Source organism: Arvicanthis niloticus, chromosome 5, assembly GCF_011762505.2.
Source record: "Arvicanthis niloticus isolate mArvNil1 chromosome 5, mArvNil1.pat.X, whole genome shotgun sequence".
NCBI classification, from domain to species: Eukaryota; Metazoa; Chordata; class Mammalia; order Rodentia; family Muridae; genus Arvicanthis; species Arvicanthis niloticus.
Window position 1 is genome coordinate 78,132,929 of NC_047662.1, and position 6,961 is coordinate 78,139,889.

At 40.5% G+C, this 6,961-nt stretch overlaps 1 pseudogene; it reads right to left on the reverse strand.

The window, feature by feature from the left end:
• Positions 1-3,376: 3,376 nt before the first annotated feature.
• Positions 3,377-4,231, reverse strand: LOC117709134 (ribosome biogenesis protein NSA2 homolog pseudogene; annotated as a pseudogene).
• Positions 4,232-6,961: the final 2,730 nt, after the last annotated feature.

Below are 6,961 nucleotides of genomic sequence, written 5' to 3' on the forward strand. Positions count from 1 at the left end.
AGAAGGAAAGAAAGAAAGAGAGAGAGAGAAAGAAAGAAAGAAAGAGAGAAACAGAGAAACAGAGAAAGAGAGAAAGAGAGAAAGAGAGAAAGAGAGAGAAACAGAGAAAGAGAGAAAGAGAGAAAGAAAGAAACAAAGAAAAAAGAAAGAAAGGAAGGAAGGAAGGAAGAAAAGAAAGAGTGGAAGAGAGGAAGAGAGGAAGAAATAAAAGAAACAAAGAAAAGAAATAGCTAAAGGAAGAAAAAAAACAAAGAAGAAAGAAAGAAAGAAAGAAAGAAAGACAGAAAGAAAGAAAGAAAGAAAGAAAGAAAGAAAGAAAGAAAGGAAAGAAAGAACTAAAGGAAGAAAAGACAGAAAGAAAAAGAAGGAAGGGAGCTGACCCAAGTCATGAAGCAACACAGCCAGCAGTGTTCTTCCATAGTTTGTGCCTTCAATCTCTGAATCCAGGTTTCTGCCTTCTGTTTCTGTTTTGTTTTCCCTCATTTATGTGGAACCTGTAAACTAAATAAACCATTTTCTCTTCAAGCTGAGCCACAGCCAAGCAAACAAGGGTAGTTAATAGTAGCCACTACATTATTCAAAATATTTCTTCAACTTACTTCTTGAATAGAACATTTTATCCTTTGGTCTCCATCCCTTCAACTTCCTCACTCTTAGGTTTGGTCACCACCATTCTATTCTCTGTTTTTATGAGCGAGACATTTTAGATACGCCATATCAGTGAGGTTGTACAGCAGTTATCTTTCTGTACCGTGTAATATTTATCATTTCACTTAGAGTGTCATTCTCGGGTTCAAGCATATTTTCCTAAACCACAGAATTTTATTCTTCTTTGAGATTGCATAATATTTCATTGTATATACATATATTGCATATATTCTTATTTCCCAGTGACCATTTGTAGGCACTACCAATACTGTAGTCACACCTACTAATGTGGACCTGATAGAGAGAAATAACTTTATGGATCCTAGAATTAATGAAGTGTAAAACAAAGTATGAGAAGGAGAAAGAGAATTGTTTCAACTAATGTGAACAGAACAAGCACAAGAAGAGAGAGGGGTATTCTACTTGGAAAAAAATAGTTTAAATATTGATTCCTGTGAGTCCTGATTCTCTGAAGAAAGTCTGTTGGCTTGCAACTCCTTGGATCTAACAATCTTTCAACATGTAATGAATCAATTAATTGATACATATAGGAGTTTTGAGCAGTTGGGCAGAAAGGAAAACCACTGAGCCTTCAGTAGTCCTTCATACCCTAGGGATGCCATGAATAGGAGGGCTGAATGAAGGCCCTGTCTCCTCTCTCTTGCCACTGGAAGTTTTCTATTATTTGACTTCAGAAAGGGAACAGAACAGAGAAATGGGCTGTGAATCCCATTTATATTCATTAACACCTAAAGATGAAAAATACCTTTCCATTATCCCCAGGATAATTCAAGCCCATTGCACAGGAAAATGTGCTATATCTTTGTCACTACAATCTCAGGGGCAAGAGATTAGGGTGTACAGTGCAGAGCAACCCAATGTGGGTTTGCTGGGTATTTCCAAGGCATGTAGGTGAGCCTAGTCCTTGTGTCAGATCACTTTAAGTACAGCCTCCCAAATGAGCTGTTGAAGTGTATATGTACAGAGATCATTATGGGAAACAGAGACACACAAATGGGCAAAAGGGAGAGTCTTTTTCCTGGAGCACAGGCTGTGGGCACCTGAAAAATCACTGGATGGTAGTGGAATATATCTATTTTATATTGAATTCTCATCCAATGTCAACCATTAGGCCAAACCCTATGTCATCATCCATGCTTGCACATCATCTCTGTGGGTTTGTTTATTTAGTTATTTGAATCAGTCAATTTTACTTGTGTGTGTGTGTGTGTGTGTGTCTGTGTGTGTGTGTGTGTGTGTGTGTGTGTGTCTGTCTGTCTGTCTGTCTCTGCGTGTAAACCAAAAAGTGATGCAAGGTGTCTTCCTATATCATCTTCCACCTAATCTTTTTGAGGCAGTGTTTTTCAATGATCCCAGAACTGGCCAATTAGGCTAGGCAAATTGACTATATTGAGCCCTGGGAATCCAGCTGTCTTCTCTCCATCAGTGTTGGGATTAGAAGTCCTTACCCCTGTGCCTAGCTGCTTAACATGGATCCTATGGGTAGAACTAGGGTCTTCATGCGTATGTGACAAGAACGTTATGGATTAAGCTATCTATCTTCTATCCCCTAATTTAATTTTAATTTTGGTGCAGTAGGTTCCCCTGTGGCATTTTTAAACATACTTTGTTTCTGTTGATCCTCCTGGTCAATCTTTTTCTCCCAGAGCCCTGTCTCCCTCGTGCCTTCTACCCCTAGTGTTCCCTTTTCCACTTTTATATTATGTGTGTTTTATTACTCTCTCCATACCACTTCCTTAAATTTTTTTTTCTACTTCATGGTTTCCTTTCTATTTTCATAACCTATACCCATACTTATTGCCACATAAATATACATATGATTGTCAGAAGTTAGTGGCTGCTTATTGAAAAAAAAATGTGTTGTCTTCTTGAGTTTAGTTGTTCATCGGTATTTGCTCTGTATGTGTGTAATATGTATACATGTTTGTGCGTGTGCATGTGTACATATATGCATTCATGGAGACCAGAAGTCGACCTTGCTTGTTGTTCTCTGGATCCCTCTTTTATTTTTAATGTGACAGGATCCCTTATTTGGTGTCTAGCTCACCAATTAGGGTACATTGACTAACCACTAAGCTCTGGGCACTTTCTGTTCCTCTCCACATCCCCAACACTTGGATTATAAGAACATACAACCATGGATAGATGTTTTTAATTAGTCCTCTGGGAGTTATTTTTAGGGCAAACATTTTACTGGATGAGCCTCCTCCCCAGAACTCATCTATTTTTTTTTTAATTTTACAGCCAATAATAGCACACTATAAATTTAGTGTAGTGCACACACTGGATCAGGCTTAAATGTACTTTTGATGATAGCTTGCATGGGTGTTCCTCGTATGACTGACAAAAACTCAAGACATGCAATATCCTCAGCACAACAGAATTTCCTTTGGCTCTTAGTAAATTATCTTCTGCCCTTAATCTCTGTCACTTAGTTTTGCCTGGCATTAGACTTCTTTTTTTTTTGTTGTTGTTGTTTTTTGGTTTTTTGGTTTTTTGGTTTTTTGGGTTTTTTGGTTTTTTGGCTTTTTTGGGTTTTTTTTGTTTTTTTTTTTTTAACTGTAAAATAGGGCAGTGTTTTATTTTCCTTTACACCTTAATAGATACTTCTTGATGACTGCACATGGGTTAAGGCTGCATGGTCGTCCAGAAAGGTCACAGTGATGGCGTTTTCCTGACAGCATGTAGTCTTCTGTAGTGAGTGGAATGACTTGTATGATGTCACTGTCAAACCAGCAAGACTGCATTTATGCACCCATCGTTTTCAGGATTGTTGGTAACTTGGGCATACTTTCCCCAAATAACCTTGCCTCCTTGTGTCACAAGGCCCAACTCGTTCACATTCACTTCAATAACTGTACCTTTGGTGATCACACCCAGGGTTGTATATAATGGGGATGATGGATTCTTTTTCACACCCAGTATAGGCAGGCAAAAAGTCGCTTTCAGCTCAGGGTGTGTGACATGGGCTTTTTTGAAACGTAGACCCATTGGCCTAATGAACCTTTCATATTTAGGTGGTTTTCTTGTAAAACCATCACCAACAAAGCAGACTTTAGTAACCATTCTCTTCCATGCCTTCTTTTATCTTTTTCCTGTTCGAATAACTTTCAATACTTCTGTTTCTCCTTGGGCACGAACTTTGGGTAGAGAGACCTCCCATTTTCCCCGCCTTTTCTTTTCGTTTCTGCTTAATCATGTTGGAAAGTACTTTTGCTCTCGACTGCCCCTCTCTGTCCAGCAGATAGGCAGGCACTGCTCCCTGTGGAGTCTTCTCATCATCCTTCTGCTTGGTGTTTCTCTTTTCATGCATCTTAATAGTCTTTTTCATTTGTATTTTCTCCGCATGGCGCTGTTTATGGTAGAGTTTAGCCTTCAGGCCAATTTTTTTTTTTTTTTTGCCTTCTTTGAACGTTAATGGGCCTCCCGACCTTCTTTCTTTCTCTTTTTCTCATGGTAGTCCAAACGATATCCATATCGTTTGCGGTGCAATTCAATATATTCATTTTGTGGCATGATGACAGCCGCGGAGCAGCCGTCCGCGACCTCCCGTGTTCCAAAAACCTCTCAATTCCTGGGCGTCACTGGCCCACGAGCCTGGTTCGCTCAAGCCGGAACAGGAAAGGGCATTAGACTTCTTATGAATAGAAGCTTCTTCTAACCTGCACATTCTTCCATGTAGCTTCTCTCATCATAATCTCTAAGAGAATTATTCCATCTATCAGCAGATAATTGTTCGGGGTTGTAGAAAGTTTCTTTTCTTTGCACGAATATACCACAATCTAGTCATTGTGCTCTGATGGACACTTTGCTTGGCTTCTAGAATGAATAATCTGTTGCTTTATTTTTACTTCACTGTATTTATCATCACTTGACTTAGTAAGTATTTTACTTTTAAAAATCTATGCCATGGTCCCATTACCAGTATATCCATTCCACAGAAGATAGATAATTTAAAATCTCTAGGAAGAAACAGTGCCAGGCATAAAAAAAGATTCCCAACTCAATACATGATACTTTGCTTTGCCAGGTTTGCTTTTAACATTTATTTTTACTTGTAGTGTGTGTGTGTGTGTGTGTGTGTGTGTGTGTGTGTGTGTGTGAACATATGTGTTATGTGTGTAGGTGTTAGCAAAGGCCAGAAGAGAGCGTCAGATACCCTGGAAAGGGAGATACAGGTGACTGTTAACTGCCAATGTGGGTTCTATGAAATTAACTCTTGTCCTCTAGAAGAACAGTGAGTGCTGTTAAGCACTAAGCTTTCTCTTCATGCTCTGCCTGGTTTGCTTAGTACTGAGAGTTCTGCATTCTGGTAAAGGATTTGGTCCTGTGAAACCCAAGAAGGCATTTTGTTATGACTACTGGCTTTCAGACAAAGATGTTGGTGCAGAGAGACATGGGAATGGGGTTAATGACTTAAGACCTGGACTTTGGTGCAAAAGTAGAATCCTTTTACTGGGTTTCAGGGATGAGGAAACACTGTTTTTGTAAGTATATTTCATCTTTACCAAGATGAGGACATCTGAGGATCAAGCATCTTCTGGCTCAGTCTTGGGTCTGCATGTAGTATATGTACCTGCTGCCATTAGGATCCCATAGAATTCATGGCAGCCTCTGAACCTTGCACTGGTAGTGACATAAGGGATTCAAGCTTGTCCCTCACAGGTCATAGTGACAATTCAACAACTCAACAAATAGAAGCACCAACCTAGAGCCTGGCACATATAGTCTGCATATTGAGTAATCTTGCTGTTATGACAAAAACAAAACAAACAAAAACAAAAAAACAAAACAAAAATAGTTTTATGAAATAAGTGCATTTGCTTCTCAGAAAACTGAAAAAGTCTACTGCCTTCATATAGCATCATACACAGTGGTGAAAGACTGAAACTTTTCCTCCAAGATCAGCAACACATACCCACTATTTACTGTAACACTGGAATTTCAGGCCACAGCAATGAGGTAAGAACAGCAATAAAATCCATCTACACTGGAATGGAACAGTCAAATTATCTCTGTTCTCAAATAAGATAATTTTTATGCAGAAAACACTAATGATTACACACACACACACACACACACACACACACACACACACACACACACAAAGCTGTTCCAACTAATAAAGTCCTTAAAACCTGCTAGAAATTCATTAAAGTTGCAGGAGAATCAACACAAAAATCAAGTGTTTCCATACACTAACAATAAACAATCTGAAAAGGAAATTAAGAAAACAATTTCATTTATAATTGCATCAAAACCAACAAAATCCTTAGGAGTAAATTGAGCAGAGGAGGTAAAAGATGTGTACATAGAAATCAGTAAAATGTTGCTTCAAGTAATTAAACGAGACATGAGCAAGTGTTCATGAATTAGAAGCCTTAATTGTTCAGCTACCAATACTACCCAAAGACGCCTACAGGTTCAACATGTTTTTATCCAGACAAAGTAGAAGGCATGAACTCACCACTGAAGGTTGTCCTGACTTCCACATGTATGCTATCTCATGTGCATGACCACAGAGACACAGTGTAGGATTATCATGGTCCTGCGTCTGCTCTGATGCTGGGCTGCGCTGTTTGGGGAGGCAGGACTGTCCGGGACAGCACTCCATGGCTGGGGATCCCCAGGCCTGTGATGAGGCCAGGTCGTCTGGTTCTCAGGCTTGGGCACCCAGGTGCCACTGGAAACCTCGGAAGAGCTGAGAACAGAGTGGGCAGCCCCCTATTTCCCCCACCCCCCCCACCCCCCCGCAGGCTGGATTTAGCCCGAGGCGGGGGCTGGGGGAGTAGGGAGAGCTCTGGCTGGATCCTGTGAGGATAGTCCTTGGCTTGTCCGTGGTGGCTGGCTTGAGCTTGGCTTAGCGGCCATGGCTGGGAGCATAGAGAAGCCATCTACTGGAGCTTAGACAGCGACTCTTTATGTGAAGCCTTCTCCATTGTTCTCCACAGCGGATTCCAATGAAAGAGGCAGTCCATTTTTTTAATGCATTTATTGTTATGGTGGAAAGTAAATGAGTAAAACTCTTCTCAGGGTGGGCCTGAGGTTAAATACCTTTTGCAGTGAGGAGTGTCTGGGAAGGAGATTTTATTGTCTAAGTCCTCCAGGCCTTTAGGTACCTCATTAAAATGGAGATCTGGCTTGAGGCTACATGACCACAGGTCATGTTCTCTACCTGTGGAGGGGCTTGGTGCATTACCCTTACATGATGGATGGCCACAAATCAATGGAGGGCTGTGGGGAGGCTGTAGCTACCTGACAAGAACCAGGTGCCCAGGAGCAGAGGCAAAAT